The sequence below is a fragment of the Balaenoptera musculus genome, chromosome 1, assembly GCF_009873245.2.
Source record: "Balaenoptera musculus isolate JJ_BM4_2016_0621 chromosome 1, mBalMus1.pri.v3, whole genome shotgun sequence".
Classification (NCBI taxonomy): domain Eukaryota; kingdom Metazoa; phylum Chordata; class Mammalia; order Artiodactyla; family Balaenopteridae; genus Balaenoptera; species Balaenoptera musculus.
Window position 1 is genome coordinate 83,900,532 of NC_045785.1, and position 18,086 is coordinate 83,918,617.

Consider the following 18,086-nt stretch of genomic DNA (forward strand, 5'->3'; position numbering starts at 1 on the left):
TATTTTAAGGAATTGGCTCAAGCAATTATGGAGATTGGCAAATCCAAAATTTGCAGTGGGCCAGCAGGCTCAGGAAGAGCCCATGTTGTAGTTAAAGTCCCAGAGTTGTCAGACAGGAGACCCAGGAAAGAGTCAATGCTGCAGTTCAAGTCTGGAGGCCGAGGCTGGAAGAATGCACTCTTGGTCAGGGGAGGTCAGTCTTTTGTTCAATTCACGTTTTCAACTGATTACATGAGGTCCACCCACGTTATGGAGGGCAATCTACCATAAAGTCCACAAATTTAAATGTAAATCTCACCTCAAAACACCCTCACAGAAACATCCAGAATAATGTCTGACCACATCTCTGGGCAATGTGGTCCAGCCAAGCTGACACATAAAATTAGCCATCACACCCCTGGAGAACTATCCCATCTGTAGCTTTGCTTTTAGAGGTGAGGAATGTGGCTTTCCATTCATATCTGCTTAACTCATTGCAGTATATTCCTACCACGTTTTCACTGCTACAAAACATTAAATAGTGATATGAATCTGTAGCAGCACTGGTAAGAAAGACACCATTTTCACATAAGTTAACAACTCGGCAAGTTGTAGTTTACCTTGGCTTGAATGACCCTCTTGAGACAGGACTGGCCACAATAATACACTCCACAGAAAGCTACATTTCTACTAGCCTGGGAGTATAAAAAAATGTAGACTCAATGACAGATATTGATTTTAGAAAAAAGTGAACTCATCTGCTTTGGGGCATCTCAAAATGATGTTTGCTCAGTTCTTTGTTGGCAACAGATACCCTGAAGTGTTATTAGGAGGGAATTCTGGAATTGTGCTCCTTCCTATATGAACCTGGTATATTTCTGATATGTCTGACAATGCTGCTTCTCCCTCATTAAGAGATGATTAACCTCTGCTAATCTGCAGCAGTAGACCTTTCGTGCAACTAAAGAGAACTATGTAGTAAAGTGCTAGTGATTTCCCAAAATTCTGTGCATGTGTTTTTTCACTTCTATGTTTCTTGGGAATTTCATCCATTTCCATTATCCCCTCTATGTGGCTGAGTCTCAGATTTACACCTCAGGTACTGATCTCTCTGCTGAACTCTAAAACACTCATTTCTAACTGTGCGTAACATCACAACTTAGATGACAACTTAGATGTTCTGCCAACGCCTTAAATCCAATATGATTAGAACAAACTCATTAACGATCCCATTTTCATTGTTGTTGATATTGAAACTATCACTAGGCTCCCAGGATTTTCCTTTGATTACTTCCTCACTCCCTTGAATCCAATTAGCTGCCAAATCTAATTCTCAGTGATTCTTACATTCCACTCATCTTTTCCATTCTCATGGCCACCATACTTCACTTGTTTTTCCTAGCCAGGACTATTGGAAGTGTCCAAACTAGTCTTCTCACCTCTGTTCCCCCCGTCCCATCTTATACATAGCTACAGTTCCTAATATCTAATATTAAACAATTGGGGTCAGATGTATTTTATTTTAATTAATTAATTTATTTTAAATATATTTTAGAATACAGACTTTTCTTGTTAATTCTTGGAGTTTTAGAAAGGTAATATGGAGAAAATACTGTATATTATAAAATCCCCCTAATGGAGACTGGGGCAGCATCCTGTAATCAAACACTGTTATTTCTTCAGTGAAATGCATGAATACTCACATTAAGTAATATAAATAATGATATAATTGGTATAAATAAATGGTATAATTGGTATAAATAAATAAATGGTCTCTCATTGTTCATGGTAAACTTTAATACCTAATGTGTTCAGATCAGATTGGCTTTTGTCTCCAAATACATTATTAAAAAACCACATATTTTTGAGTTTTAGAACTTTTGGACTTTGGAATTGTGGATAAGGGTTGGTAGACCTGAACTAGATAAATCTTCCTCAAATAACCATATCCTGTTTCCTACTGGATTAGTTGCAAACTCTTCACTCTGCTTCAAATGCCTTCTCAGTTTGATTACAATCCATTATTTCTAGATTTATCTTCCACTCATCCTCTGTATATCCTTTTGCCCTAGCTAAAGTGGATACTCTTTTTTTTTTTTCTGCATATACTCAGGTTCATCCTTCTCGCTGAAGTGTCCTTTCCTCTTGTCCATTTTTCTGTCAACTATCTGTTGACATTTTTTTGTTTCCAGAACTTTTTCCTCTGATCCCCATTCTGGGATCAGTAGTTGTTCTCTGGTCTAAATTCTTGTAGCAAGCTTCAGTTGTCCCATATGTAAAGTGAGAATAATTCCACTTTCTTACCTCTTAGACTTGTCACTGGATTAAATAATGTACAAATGCACCTAGCACAGTGTGAGATACATAATAAGAACTTAATTGAGGTTAGTTCTTTCCTTTTCCTCTCCTCCTCCTCCCTTCCTTTTTCTTAGTATATACTGTACTTTATGTTATAGTTTTAAAAGTACTTTTATTGTCCCCACTACTAGATAAAAGGTTTTTGAGGATAGAACCTTGCTTATTGGAAGCTCAGTAAATATTCAGTTATGCGAAATGAATACAAATGGTGTTACTGGAGGAATTTCAACTCCCCCTCTGGATTCTGGAAAGACTGGTTTGTGTGCATAGGAACATATATTTAAAAACTCAAACAAAACAAAACAAAATGAAAAAAAAACTATGATGACAGGACCCATCTTGATGCTAAATAGCATAATTTCTGCTTCAGTGGTCCTCTGGATGTCCTGAGCCATTGTAAGGGACATTGCTCACCCAGACCATGGCAAGTCTTAGAGCCTAGAGCAGCACATTTTTTTTTGGTGCATTAATAGGCCATTGAGCTCTTGGGAAGCTCTTGCCAGAAACCAGTGGGCAGGATGACTAACACAGCTCCTCTGCACTCATGAGTTTGGTGCTCACTTGCATGGAACCTGGATAGTGAGAAAGCACTGACTGTGCTCCCACATTGTTCCCTGGGGCTCACTGGTCTGTTCCTGGGCTCACTCGGGGGGGTCTCTGAACACCACTTTTGCTTTTGCCCACCTGGTCCTTTCAGGTTGGTTCCATTTATCTCTAGGCTCTGCTCTCTCTCTCTCTCTCTCTCTCTCTCACTCAAAACATCTCCTCTAAAGCCCCTTTAACCCCTAGCCAAGAGAATATTATGTCCTCCAGAGAGAGAAAAGCTAGTGGTGGTAGAGATCACTAAGCGTTTACCTAATTTCCATTCTAACTTGCTTTCTTAGTAGTTTTTTGTTAGTAATTTTCCAAGTAATTTCTTACCTGGGTACATTGCTATCTAGAATAAAAACTATATTTTGCAGCTTTCCTTGAAGCTCGGTATGGCCATAAGACTAAATTCTGGGTAAATGGAGGTACCGTATGTGGTTTCCAGAAGGGCTTCTTGAAGGTGTTGACTCACTGGGAGCTGCTGCCTTTTCCTCCCTTCTACCGCCTGGAACATGGACAGAATGGCTGAAACTCCAAAGGCAATCTTGGGTTATGAGGTGAGCTTGAGGGTGAAGGTGGAGCAGAGCATAGGAGCTACCTTCTGAACGTGTTTTATGTGAAAGAATATACCTTTGTGGCTTTAAGCCACGTTTGAAGTTTTCTATCATATGTCGTCAAATCCCGTCCTGATGGATATGAAGTTTTATACCTAGTATAAATAATAGAAGCTAAAATGTGACTGATTATGAATGATTCGAAATCTATTATTTAAGGCTTAAACTTTTGCTTGGAGCTCTTAGAATTCTAGATTTTCTTAATTCAAAGTAAGCTTTCAAAACATGTTGTCTAAGAATTGAATTATTTTGTTTACCTGTGTCCAGCTTCAACAGCCATTCTCTATTGCAGAGAAAGTGGGACACTCTAATTGTTTGGGCTGAGGAAAGGATACAAGAAAATGCCAGGGGAGAAGACATGTAAGTTAATATTTCTAAATACCATCTCACATCATATCCTATAGATAAATATGCCTTTGACTCTTTGTAAGGAAATAGCAACTTATCACATTCTTAGTTTATGTTCCAGTGTTTCTAATTAAGTACAAGCTAATTTGGCATGCTTTTTTTTTTTTTTTTTTTTTTTTTTTTTTTTTTTTTTTTTTTTTTTTATTTATTTATGGCTGTGTTGGGTCTTCATTTCTTGCGAGGGCTTTCTCTAGTTGCGGCAAGCGGGGGCCACTCTTCATCGCGGTGCGCGGGCCTCTCACTATCGCGGCCTCTCTTCTTGCGGAGCACAGGCTCCAGACGCGCAGGCTCAGTAGTTGTGGCTCACGGGCCCAGTTGCTGTGCGGCATGTGGGATCCTCCCAGACCAGGGCTTGAACCCGTGTCCCCTGCATTGGCAGGCAGATTCTCAACCACTGTGCCACCAGGGAAGCCCTAATTTGGCATGCTTTTATTTTTATTATTATAATCTTTCTGTTTCCCAGAATTATTACTAATAATTATTGGAAATCTGCATGGTGCTAAGATAGCCAGTAGACCTAGAATGACTTTAAGCTTTTTGCTTAGAGTTCGCCTGAAAACACAGATTCCTATGAAAATAACACACAGGGAAAAAAATGGAGAAATCTGCTGTGAGTTTAATTTATGCGCACTTCATGGTTTTCATTAAGCCCATTGCTGGATTTACATCGTCAGCCCACACAAATGTGAATTCCCAAGAAATCCAGGTAGAAAGAGGATAGAGAGAAGGGCAAAATGTATTTGAGTTCTTTATGGCTAGGGCTTTGTGCTAAGCCCTCAAGTATGAAGTTATTTATATCTATTTATAAATCATCCACGTATATATATCCATAAATTCACTTCACGTACCAGGGAGCATCTCGGTTAACTTTGGATGAATGAGGTTCCTCACAATCCAAAGGTCAGTTCCTTAATTAACAAGACTCTTTTGGAAACATTCTAGAGATGAAAACATTTTAAAGTTGTTGTACACTCATGTGATAAGCAGAGCGGATTGAACACATACACATAAGCTCAGTGTGTCAGTGTTGTCACCAACACCACGACTTCGCTCTGCTGTGGTGGAAGGAAGCCCTCTCCTGGTCTGTGGAGGGGAATGAGCCTCAGCTTCCACCTCTACTAAGGGAACCCTGTTGTTTCATGCTCCAGCAAGTGTTTGTTCCTTTCTTTTTGCTCTCTGCTCTGTTTCTCTTCTCTCTCTCTCTTTTTCTTGCTCACCATTTCTGATGCTTTTTTTAAGTCCTGCCATTGAAGAGATTGGCTGCTTATTGATTTCTTTCCTTTCTTTTCTTCCCTCTGTTTTGCTTTTTTTCTTCTTTGTGGTCTCTTCTCTCCCTTTCTTGCCACTTCTTCCAAATTTTATGACTTTAGGGTAACAGGGCTTAGCTTTTATAGCCATCATCAGGCAGTGAGAGAGCATTTTCTTGCCATCAGTATGCCAACTGATCACAATGTGTCCTCTTAAACTTTATCTCTTTTTCCTTTATGTTATTTCCATTGGTACTCACAATTACAGGCTTTAAACATTGCTTTTAGGTTTATAGTTTGTTCCTGAAGGTCAATAGTGCTTGACTGCATAAGTCGGGTATCATATATGTAGAAGTAATAGGCCTTAGAACCAGAAAGAACTAAAATGATTTTAATCCAACTGCTTTTTTTTTTTTTTAAAGTGTGATACTGAAGTAAGTTACTTACCCAAGGCCATGTATCTGGTAGCAAAACTGGGACTAGGACCTAGGTCTATAAATCTACTTTGAAAGAGAATTGTATTAGCTCTTTATCAAAGAGGACTCAGGGAGCCAAGTGAACAATTGTCCAATCATTACAGTCTCCTAGGAAAACATCTGCTCCATTCTGTCTGGCATGTTAGAGAGGAGAGAGAATTTCCTTTATTTTTTTTTTTTTTTTTTTTTTTTTTAAAGCAACTGTTAGTGCCATTTTTTTTTTTTTTTTTTTTTAATTTTATTTATTTATTTATTTATTTATGGCTGTGTTGGGTCTTCGTTTCTGTGTGAGGGCTTTCTCTAGTTGCAGCAAGTGGGGGCCACTCTTCATCGCGGTGCGCGGGCCTCTCACTATCGTGGCCTCTCCCGTTGCAGAGCACAGGCTCCAGACGCGCAGGCTCAGCAATTGTGGCTCACGGGCTTAGTCGCTCCGCGGCATGTGGGATCCTCCCAGACCAGGGCTCGAACCCGTGTCCCCTGCATTGGCAGGCAGACTCTCAACCACTGCGCCACCAGGGAAGCCCTCCTTTATTCTTGATTCGTAAAATTATACTTAAGTTCACTCTTACTCATAGTCAATTTTATATGGCTTCCTCACAAATAAAAGATATTTTCTTATGATTGCATTAATTTATGTGTGAATAGGACATACAGGGCCTGTTGCCTGAAACTTGTTATATTTCTTGTTTCATACATTGGATGTTTTAAAGACCAAGTGACTCTTTTTGGTTAGAAGTAAGCATTCTGTGTATCATAGAATCTTATATTTATTTTTTAAAATGTAATTGAAGATATTTAGCTGTTAGAGAAATGAGCATACAATAAAAATCTCATTTTGTACTGTGTTTATGTATTTCATTTTATCTAGAAAATTAGAATCTGAGATTTAGAAAGAAACTTAGAGATTTCTAGCCTAATTCTCCACCTGGTACAGTAATTTTTAAAAATTATAACTCTGACAGACATCCACTTCTGCTTGAAAACCTCCAGAGATTTGTACTGCCCTCATGAGGCAGGTGTTATTGTTATTGGACAGCACAAGCAGATTAAAAGTTCTTTCTTGCATTCAGTCAGAATCTGCCTTCCTTTACTTCCAGCTTTTTATCCTAATTCTAGCCTCTGGAGCAACACAGAATTAGTATACTCATCTCTCCATGACAGCCCTTTGAATATTTGAAAGCTGATATTATGCCATTCCTTATTCTTCACTTCCCAAGTTGCTTGAATAATTTATCAAAAATTATAGCTTCTCCTATTCACCTGGACATTTGCTTTTTCTAAAAAAATTTATTTATTTTACTTATCTTTGACTGCGTTGGGTCTTCGTTGCTGCGCGTGGGCTTTCTCTAGTTGCAGCGAGTGGGGGCCACTCTTTGTTGCGGTGCGCGGGTTTCTCATTACGGTGGTTGTTGCGGAGCACAGGCTCTAGGTCCATGGGTTTCAGTAGTTGTGGTGTGAGGGCTCAGTAGTTGTGGCTCGCGGGCTCTAGAGCGCAGGCTCAGTAGTTGTGGCACACGGGCTTAGTTGCTCCGCGGCATGTGGGATCTTCCAAGACCAGGGCTCGAACCCATCTCCCCTGCATTGGCAGGTGGATTCTTAACCACTGAGCCACGAGGGATGCCCCTGGACATTTGCTTTTCATTACACTCTAATTGGTCAATGTCCCTCTGAAAATGTGGCACCTACAATTGAATTCTATATTACAGATGTGGTTTAACCAGCTAGAAATACAATAGAACTGTCACAGGTAGTGATCTGTGGGTAGTAATTTCTCAGGGAAGCCTCTTTTAAATCCCTTAAAAGAAGGTGGCTTGTATGAAAACACTTGGTAGACTGTAAAGTACTTTATAAATGAAATACTTTGTTATATTCTATTAAAAAACTTTAAAAATATAAAAAATAATGAATGTATGTTTTTTTTCTTGCCAGTAACAATGCTGATTTCAACCTTTAGGTTAGCAAAATTAGTAGAGTGAGCAAAAAGGCTGATTTTTTTCCTTGTGGCAAAAATATAAAAACAGTTTTAATCTCAGCCATAATGTTGGAGTACTGGGCCCTTGCTGAGTTGAACGAGTTTTAAATCATCTAGTCATTTTTGGAACATGCTTTTTGTTGACTCATATGATAAATGTAATGACATTTTATCATATAATAAATGTCTGTACATACTTATTTAATGAGGCAATAGCAGAGTCTCCTATTGACAAGACAATAAGTAAAACCATTTTCACATTCAAAGTAGAGTTTTAAATATGTAATCTGTATTCCTTCCATTTCAAAGTATACTTTTAAACATTTCTGAATTTTATGAATTTTGAGTAGAATGGGAATATGGTTTAATATTGTCATCTAACCATTTATACTCAATTGCTTATTGAGTATCAATTACATGTTAAGGACTTGAAAAAGACATTGATGAATTGTTTATCCTTCTTTCTTCACTAACTCTAGAAGAGTTTTTGAAAAGAGTAACTTTTTACCTAGTGTGTTTGGCATGAGTTTATACTCTGAACATTCTGACTAAGAACTTAACACACTGCTAGATAGAATAATCTCAAAACTAGCTGTATCAGGTTATAGTTGGTGAATATGAATGTGAAATATAAATATGAGGCCCAAATGAGATAATGGTAATGCTGGGAAGCCCAACACACTCCCTGGCACATACTAGATTCTTAATCAGTACTTGTCATATGAATACTGCATATTAAGAGAGTATTACTCCTAATCAGGTAGTGAACCTGGTGTTACAGCTGGAGGTTGAGTCGCATAGACTGACGTGCCATTGTTCAAATGAATGAGACACATTTGGGACTGCACTGAATTTCAAGACCTCATATCTCTTTTTAGGAAACATTTCTTGGTCGAAAGAAATTGCTACATTTTCTCGAACTTGACAATGTGTTGTGGTGGTTATAGTTTGATTTGCAACATGGGTCAGATACTCTAAAGAACATAAATTATTTAAAATTATTTAAATATTCAGAATAAAAATCAGTTGTTCTGTACTGTCCACACTGGAAAGAAATTTATTAAAGAAAATAACCCAGTAAATCACTTCCAAGGATTAAAGTATTCTGATATTTATTTAGAGAAAAATAAGAAAAAATTAGAATTCTGGAGAATCATTTATTTGTTGACATACTTTTAAACTTTATTTAAGCTTTATTATTGTTTTCTTGTTACAAGTCTTTGGTGACTGGGGCCATGTAAATCGGAGGGAGCCTGTTTTGTAAAATTAGATTTGGAGTCAGATAATTTAAATTTATACTACTAGATCCAGAATTTCTCCTTTTATTGGATTTTCTTTCTTTTAAATAGTTTTTAAAAGTTACTGTACAAATAGGTAAACCTTTCTAGAGAAAGACAGTGTTTTCCCTTTTTATTTTGTAAACTTAATCTTCCTAAGCTAGGTATTATTTGGTTAAACATACAATTTATAGTCATTCGCAGACTGAAGAAATATAAATATTCTAATAGCACCTAGTTGTTATTGTTTTTGGCTATACAGACGTGTGGGCTTTTATATCAGTATTAGTTAGTGTTTTCTAAACTTCATAGTATTTTCCTCCAGGAAAGAACTGTCTGTTTTCTGAGAGGGGAAAAAAAAAACCCTGCGTATGAAATGAGGCCATTTTGCATATTAATCAGGAGGTCTTTGAACTCTAAGAATAAAATCCGTCAGTGCTTTCGGTATGGAACAATTATGCATTCAAGGACTTTAATTTTATGCTAATAATGCAACAAGCTTTACATTTTTCTTTGTTTTGTTTGCATTTCCTAAAGATAATTTAATGCAAATAATCCATCCATATACTGCATAGAGCATGTAGGATGGTTTCCCTATAGTTAAGATTGTATCAGCACTCCCATTATAAATCTCTATTACCCATGGTTTATAATTTAATTGAAAAAAACCCACTGCAGGCAAAACTCAACACTTAGGGTTTCAGGCTAAAAGTAATATTTGTCCTTTAAAAACTGCCTCCTCTATTTAATTTCATAGTTAATGGAAATATAAGAAGGATCATCCTGGAGCTGATTTTGAACAAAGCCAAACAGATCACTGTCTGTAACTAAAATAATTTCTAAGTTAAAGTAGTTGATATGTTAGAATTGGCCTAATACTACAACGTTTAACAAAATGAGAAAAGACAACGGGATCTGTTTATCCTTTCTCTACACAAAAGTATACATAAGGAGAACAGGAAAATTCTGTAAGACCAGACATTTATAAAATATACATTTGACAATATTGTGTGAAGTGTTACGCTTTATTTTATTTCAAAGTGCACACCTCACTCCTCTCAGTGGATCTGGGCTCAGGCTGTGGAATCTGCTTTTTGTCAAACTGAAATAGGAAGGGGCATAGGGTGGGAGAAGCATGCTCTGGATTCTTTATCTACCGTATAAATCTTAAATTTATGCTTCAATTATCTTGAGGGGATTCAGGGGTTAATTAACAGGCACAGCAGTCTCAACCTGCTTACACAGTAGAACTGAAAAGATCAGTTTTTAGACACATGGTGGTTTTGTCATCATCTTTTGAACCCAAATCCTGTAGAAGAGAAAGGTTAACCTGCCAGGTAATATGCAATCTCCAATCAAGACGTCACTGTAGCTTTATGAAGCCCAATGAGACAAAGAAAATATGAGTGAGTTAGAACCAAATGTTCTCTATTTCTCTCAAGCCATCAACCTTTTCCTATTTAATTCCTACCTGTAATGCTGCTCATGAAATATATGCTATGCTTTCTTAACCCTAAGCAGTCCTCAGAAGCTTAAAAATGATCTGGCTCTATGTATGAAATGTACTGTGTTTCTAAATCAGTAGTCTTTGAGATCCTAGGGACAATTATTTAGGACAATAATACAAACTCACATTTCTTACAGCACTTAGTAGTGTACAAAGGGCTTTAAGAGACATTAATACACACAACCACTCAACAGTAAAGAAAGTGGAGGCTAAGAGATTAAGTAATTTGCTTAAGATCATGCAGCTAACAAGTGGTGGTCAGCCCTCTCATTGTGTCTTCAGTCTAGTCCTCCTTCTCTGGTGGCTCAGTGGCTCCTTAGTTCTTTTAGGGGAACTCAGATTTTTAACCTTGAGAAATAGAGTCTAGTGATACCATGATGAGAATGCCTTGTACTTACTTGGCATCTATTGTCAGAAACTGTAAGGGAATTCATAAAATTTGTAAGCCTAAGTCTTTAAATACTCCATATTAGTTTAGATTCATAAGTAAAGAACTTAGAGCCTGGGTAAGAGTCATATATATCTAAGCTACACAGTAGATCAGTGAAGAAGTAAAAGAAAGTCATGGATTTACTATTCCATCTCTCTGATTAAAAATTATTCTCAATGGTGATGTTTTGATTATATCAGAAACATCGCTTATGTATAAAGGTTATGAGAAAAGATTGTGTGAACACATGTGGTTGTACAGCCTTAAGAGATTTTTGAGAAAATAGTAGATAATTATTTTCCAAGGATGGTGTAAATGTAGCACTGGTATAATGAAGCAGGGAATATATTAGAAAACCCCCTAGGATCGCTTTGAATCTGGAAGTCCATATTTTTTATGTATAGTGAAAAGCAGACTATCTTCTGATATTTACAAACTGATTCAAAGTTTTTTAGTTTTGATTATAAGAATTTTAATAGATCACTTCTTACCCCCACCCCTTTTATTTTTGTTGCTTTTGTGTGGTGTAAATTTATAATAGTGCAGGGTTTACGTCTAAATTTTTTATTATAAAATGTTTCCTACCCCACTAGGTGTTGTGAATAATATGTGATATTTAGTTCAGGCATTCATCTTGACAGCGTGCTGTCAGTGGATGGTCACTCCATGTGGGAACCGATAACCCTGTTTCCTTCCCCTACTCTGTCCTGAGCAGATGTCATCATTTGGTGCAGTTTTTATCTCCCATCCAAGTACTAACAGGCCCCGACCTTGCTTAGTTTTTTTTTTAAATTTTAATTAATTAATTAATTAACTAATTAATTAATTAATTTATGGCTGCATTGGGTCTTTGTTCCTGCATACGGGCTTCCTCTACTTGCAGCGAGCGGGGGCTACTCTTCATTGTGGTGTGCGGGCTTCTCATTGTGGTGGCTTCTCTTGTTGTGGAGCATGAGCTCTAGGCATGCGGGCTTCGGTAGTTGCAGCACGCGGGCTCAGTAGTTGTGTCGCATGCGCTTAGTTGCTCCTTGGTGTGTGGGATCTTCCCGGACCAGGGATCGAATCCGTGTCCCCTGCATTGGCAGACAGATTCTTAACCACTGCGCCACCAGGGAGGCCCCCCTTGCTTAGCTTTTGAGAACTGGCACATTTAGGGTGGTATGGCTGCAGACACTTTTTTGCCTCCTTTATCTCTCTGCATTCCCCCCAAGATGAATTGCTCATGCTCTTCTGTTTTCTTGCGCTGAAATTCTCTTGTTTGGGCCACCAGAGATTCCTAATGACAGCATCCAACAGATAATTTTTAGGCACTATCAAGGAGAGGCAGTGAGATGTACTTGAAAGACAGTGGATTTTGGATTTCGACCAGGGTTGGCACGCTTTTTCTATAAAGGACCAGATAGTAAATATTTTAGGCTTTGTGGGCCACGTGATCTCTGTCCCAGCTACTTCCTTCTGCCACTGCAGCACTAGAGCAGCCATAGAGAGATGAAAACAAATGGGTATGACTGTGTTCCATCAAAACATTACTTACGGACACTGAAATTTGAAGTTCATTTAATTTTCATATGTCACAAAGTATTTATTTCATTTGTTTCGACAGTTAAAAAGTGGAAAAGCCATTCTCAGTTCATGGGCCATAGAAAAACAGGTGGCAGGTGGGATTTGGCCCACAGGTTGTAGTTTGCAGACCCCTTTAGACAATCCTGAGTTTACACAGCAGCTCTGTTAATTACTGGTCTGTGTCCTTGGTGTATGGTCAGGCCACTCAAGATGGCAGTCCTCTTGCTTTCTGTACGTCCCCTGCCTGACCAGTGCCTGCTGCGCCTACACCCTATGCACCTGACTGACCTTCCTGAGTACTTGCCCCAGGCCCCAGCGAGTGATTGTTCTTATCAAAGTTGGGGTGAGGGGTGTGCCCCTCTGCTGGTTTCCCTGGTAACTGATGAGCCAACCTGACATCAATTCCCCCTATAACTGGTAACCTCCCCTTCCCTGAAGACTGCCACCATATCCTGACAACAGTCTGCAGCACACAATGGGGTGTCACTCCAGGACCTTGCTTCAGACGTGTAAGCTCCCCCATCCTTTAAACCACTGATGTCTCTGTCGCTGACTCCCCATTCTTTCTTCCATCTTGAAGCTGGGCAAGTACAAGCCTTGTAGGCCTGTGGGGTGCAGCCCAACACTTGGGTAAGTTACTTCTTTGAGTTTCAGTTTGGTCACTTAAATGGGAATTGTACCTACTTCATGGAGTGATTGTGAGAATTAAACTTGATAATGTAAAACACGCAATGTGGTAACTGTTAATGACAGTTACATTGTAAATGGTAGATATAAAACTTAGGCAAATTTTAAATAATTAATGATTAACTTGCCTCTTGGCTTTTCCTTAATTATATTGTTGAACTCTCTTCTCAAAATGGAAATAGCTTTCTTATTCGTAAATAAAAGTACTACATGTTCTTTTAAAAAATAAAATAATATGGAAATACAAAGATAAAGAGAATGATAAAGTAATAAGAATAAAATTAACCCACAATGTTAATCCCACAACAAACCTATGATATAGGTACCATCACCTCCTTCATTTTATCCATACATATGAGGAAACTGAGGTTCAGAGATGTTAAGTAATTTGTCCAAGGTTACTATGTATGTAGTGTTTATTTACCTTTTTATTGTCCAGAAGAATATTTCTCTTTTGGGGAGATCGTGTTTCCTCTATCTGATACCTGTAGTTGTGGTGAGGGCCAAACAGAATGCTTCTGTCCTTTGGCCACAGAGTGGACATTTGTGCCAGACAGGGCCAGTCGTCACGCCCTGTTGCCCTGGCTTGCCGTATGATTCATTCTTTTTTTTTTTAAATTTATTTATTTAATTTATTTATTCTTGGCTGCATTGGGTCTTTGTTGCTGCGCGCAGGCTTTCTCTAGTTGCGGGGAGTGGGGGCTACTCTTCGTTGCGGTGCACGGGCTTCTCATTGCAGTGGCTTCCCTCGTTGTGGAGCATGGGCTCTAGGCGTGCGGGCTTCAGTAGTTGCGGAATGTGGGCTCAGTAGTTGTGGCTCACGGGCTCTAGAGCGCAGGCTCAGTAGTTGTGGCGCACAGGCTTAGCTGCTCCGTGGCATGTGGGATCTTCCCGGACCAGGGCTCAAACCCGTGTCCCCTGCATTGGCAGGCGGGTTCTCAACCACTGCGCCACCAGGGAAGCCCTGATGATTCATTCTTGGTTGGCCATGTGATCCAGGCTTGTCTGACCAGTGCCATTTCCTGAGACAGTTTCAATTGAAGCACCAGGAAGCTCTTTTCTCTCTGGCCATGAAGCTTGGAGAATATATTTTTAGTATTGCTAGTGGCCATGGATTGAACTTGTGGGAACAGAGGGCCTGCGAGAATGAAACCAACTATAAGGAGCAGAGCTGGTAGACTCTGGGAGGGGACAGTCAGTAGGTGGCGGGAAGAGAAAGAAAGAACCTGATGACGTTCCATTCTCTGGATCCAGGTGTTTCTGAAGGCTTCCTCATGGTTTGGTGGTGTGAGTCTTTACCAAAACTTTTTTCTCAGGTCAGTTTGATTTTCTCTCTGTTTTTTGCAGTCAAAAGAACACTGACTGAGCAAGTCAATGGGATACAAACCCAGACCTGGCTGACCCTGGAGCCCTGAGCTTTCTTCCCAATCCTCCTCATAGAGAAACACAGCTAATAGTTTGAATTTTTCTTACCAACTTCTTTTCTTTTTTAAACGACTAAACCAATATTATAGTATATGTGAATATTTATATATATATTTTTTAATTGAAGTGTGGTGAATGTACAATATTATATGTTACAGGTGTACAATATAGTGAATCACAATTTTTAAAGGTTTTACCTCATTTTTAGGTATTATAAAATATTGGCTATATTCCCTGTGTTGTACAATATATCCACGTAGCTTATTTTATGCATAACAGTTTGTACCTCTTAATCCCCTACCCCTATCTTGCTCCCCCTCACCCCCCACTGGTAACCACTAGTTTTGTTCTCTCTGTCTGTGAGTCTGTTTCTTTTTTGTTATATTCACTAGTTTGTTGTATTTTTTAGATTCCACATATAAGTGATACTGTACAGTGTTTGTCTTTCTCTGTCTGACTTATTTCACTTAGCATAATACCCTTCAAGTCCATCCATGTTGTTGCAAATGGCAAAATTTCATTCTTTGTAATAGCTGAGTAATATTCCATTGTATATATATACCACATATTCGTTATCCATTCATCTGTTGGATAAACACTTAGGTTGCTTCCCTATCTTGGCAATTGTAAATAAAGCTACTATGAACATTGGGGTGCATTAGTGTTTTTGTTTTTTTTGGATATATCCCCAGGGGTAGAATTGCTGGGTCATGTGGTGGTTCCATTTTTAGTTTTTTGAGAAACCTCCATACTGGTTTTCCACAGTGGCTGCACCAATTTACATTCCCACCAAGAGTATGAGGATTCCCTTTTCTCCACATCCTCACCAAAATTTGTTATTTGTGTTCTTTTTGATGATAGCTATTCTGAGAGGTGTAAGGTGATATCTCATTGTGGTTTTGATTTGTATTTCCCTGGTGATTAGCAATGTTGAGTCTTTTTATGTGCCTGTTGGTCATCTGCATGTCCTCTTGGGACAAATGTCTATTTAGGTCTTCTGCCCATTTTTTAATCAGGTTTTTTTTTTCTTTGATGTTAAGTTGTACGAGCTGTTTATGTATTTTGGATATTAACCCCTTATCGGTCATATTATTTGCAAATATTTTCTCCCATTCAGTAGGTTGTCTGTTGGTTTTGTCGATGTTTTCTTTTGCTGTGCAAAAGCTTTTAAGTTTAATTAGGTCCAATTTGTTTATTTTTGCTTTTATTTCCTTTGCTTTGGGAGACAGATCCTAAAAAAATATTGCTATGATTTATGTCAAAGGGTGTTCTATGTTTTCCTCTGGCAGTTTTATGGTTTTCAGTCTTACATTTAGGTCTTTAATCCACTACGAATTTATTTTTGTATATGTTGTTAGAGAATGTTCTAATTTCATTCTTTTACATATAGCTGTCCAGTTTTCCCAGCACCACTTATTGAAGAGACTGTCTTTTCTTCATTGTAGATTCTTGCTTCCTTTGTTGTATGTGTGAGTATTTAAATGTGTGATATGTGCTGTCAAATTATCATCCAGTTTGGCTTCACTAATTTATATTTCTCTGAACACTTATATGCTAGATATCTTCTGTTGCCCCTTCGAGTGCACAGTCTACCTTTCTCTCCCTTGTTGTGTGCTCTGGGAGGCTGACCTGGGAGTACGGGTCCCTTGGCTTCTGGCTTTTGGTAGGGCTGGGTCGACTGATGGAAGTGTTGCAGGGTGGGGCCCTGGCAGGAGGTGAGAGGGAAGGAGAATTCAGCTGAGGTACTGCTTCTCCTGGTCCTCCCTGTGGGGTTGCTGAGGGATGGCTGCCTCCCTAGACCCAAGGTCAGAGTTCTGGTAGGTGAGCCTCTCTGCTCAGCTTTGTTGCTCCAGCCTTGGGGACTGCCTTATCCCTTTTGGGTTCCCTCCACCCTGCCCACACCCTTATGAATAATCCTTTTATTAAATGCTCTTCAAATTTCCTAATTTGAGCGTGCTGTTTATTTCCTGTGTGGATTCTGGGTAATACTACTTGTATAAGAGTGGCTCTTCCTTCCACATTTCATGTCAAGATAGGGTATTACCCATGTGTTTAATCATTTCAGTCCTCATAAGGGGAAAATGGTATCTTGTTTTAATTTATATATTTTTGATTATTATTGAGTTTGAACATCTGTTCACATGTTAATTGGCTATTTGCATATTTCTCTTAATTGCTTGTTAACATTCTTTGCCCATTTTTCTTTTGGGTGATCTCCCCCCTCCCTTTTAAATTCTTATTTTGAGTGGAATATTTTTTCTATTATATTTTCCAACTGATTGTTGTTAGTATAAGTGAAAATTATTGCTTTCGTATTTTGCCATTCCTCTGAACTCTTTTGTTTTAACAGATTTTAGCTGATTCTCTTGGATTTTCCAATATCATTTGCAAAGAATGATAATGCCATATCTTCCTTTCTGATTTATGCCTCATTTCTTTACCCTGTTTTACTACATTGGCTAGGTCCTCCAAATCACTATTGAATAATAGTGGCAGTGGTGCGAATCTTTGTCTGATTCCTGACTCTAACCCACAGTGTGTTTCACAAAACTCTAACACTGACGGATACCCCTTGAGTAAAGTTCAGACTCATGCGGGAAGCATTGTACGCTCTTAGAGAGTCCCAGTGCATGTGAGTGTGTTAAGGGCTCTGCGTCTTTTTGTTTTTGGTTCTCGCTTAATATAGCTCTGGTACTGAATGTTATGCAGTTCATTATCAGCTCAATAATTTGCACAGGTCCTGGAGAGCCAAAACACAAACAAAAAATTTTGTAACAATATAGTTAAACCGCTGTGGTTTTATGTAAAAATTCTGAATTATTCTAAGGCTCAATGCTTATTAGTCTAGATACGTAAGCCACTATATTTTGTATTTAAGGGATCATATGACTCATCCTCCACTTTGGCATGTTTTGCTCTCAAAAGAAACAGTTGAGATTTAAAAAACTAACTTAAATGGAAGGACGGATATCAGGAAATCATACTGTTCTCTCTCCCTCTCTTTCTTCTCTGGGTATGTGTTTTATACACACATACACATATACACAAACAACCAAACAAATAAAAAATTCCAAGAACCAACAGACCTCAAGTTACTATTTTCTTACAATGTCCATGCTTCTTTATTGGCCCCCTACCCCTTCTCTCCAATACTTTTTCATTGTTCCTTACTCCCTCCTTTCCTTTCTTCCAATGCATGTTTAGTTATCTCCAGAAAAATCTTTCTCCATCATTGCTCTTTTTCCATTCTGATTATTAATTAAAAATTACTCTTACTGTTGTTGATGAAAATCAAGTTAATATTAAAGAATACCTGCAACAAGAGAAGGGAAAGACACTCGTTATTAAACTTATCTTAACTGCCCAAGTAATACGTGTTGTTATGTGTTCACATGAAATTAAGCCCTGAGACAGAATTGATGACAACAACCTCCAAAGACCTTGAAAAAGCTCAGAAGTCGCCTTCAGAATTCTGATAAATGTCTCATCTACATTTGCTTTCTCTTCGAATTAAATCTGTTATTATCAGAGCATTTAAGAATAATAAACTATCTT

At 38.4% G+C, this 18,086-nt stretch overlaps 1 protein-coding gene across 1 annotated transcript in view; it reads left to right on the forward strand.

Moving 5' to 3' along the window:
* RWDD3 (RWD domain containing 3) overlaps positions 1-14,546 on the forward strand; it is a 32,718-nt gene extending 18,172 nt beyond the window's left edge. The window contains exon 5 of the mRNA XM_036845271.1: positions 14,454-14,546. The gene's annotated coding sequence lies outside the window, so the exon portion shown is untranslated. The remainder of the gene's footprint in view (positions 1-14,453) is intronic.
* Positions 14,547-18,086: the final 3,540 nt, after the last annotated feature.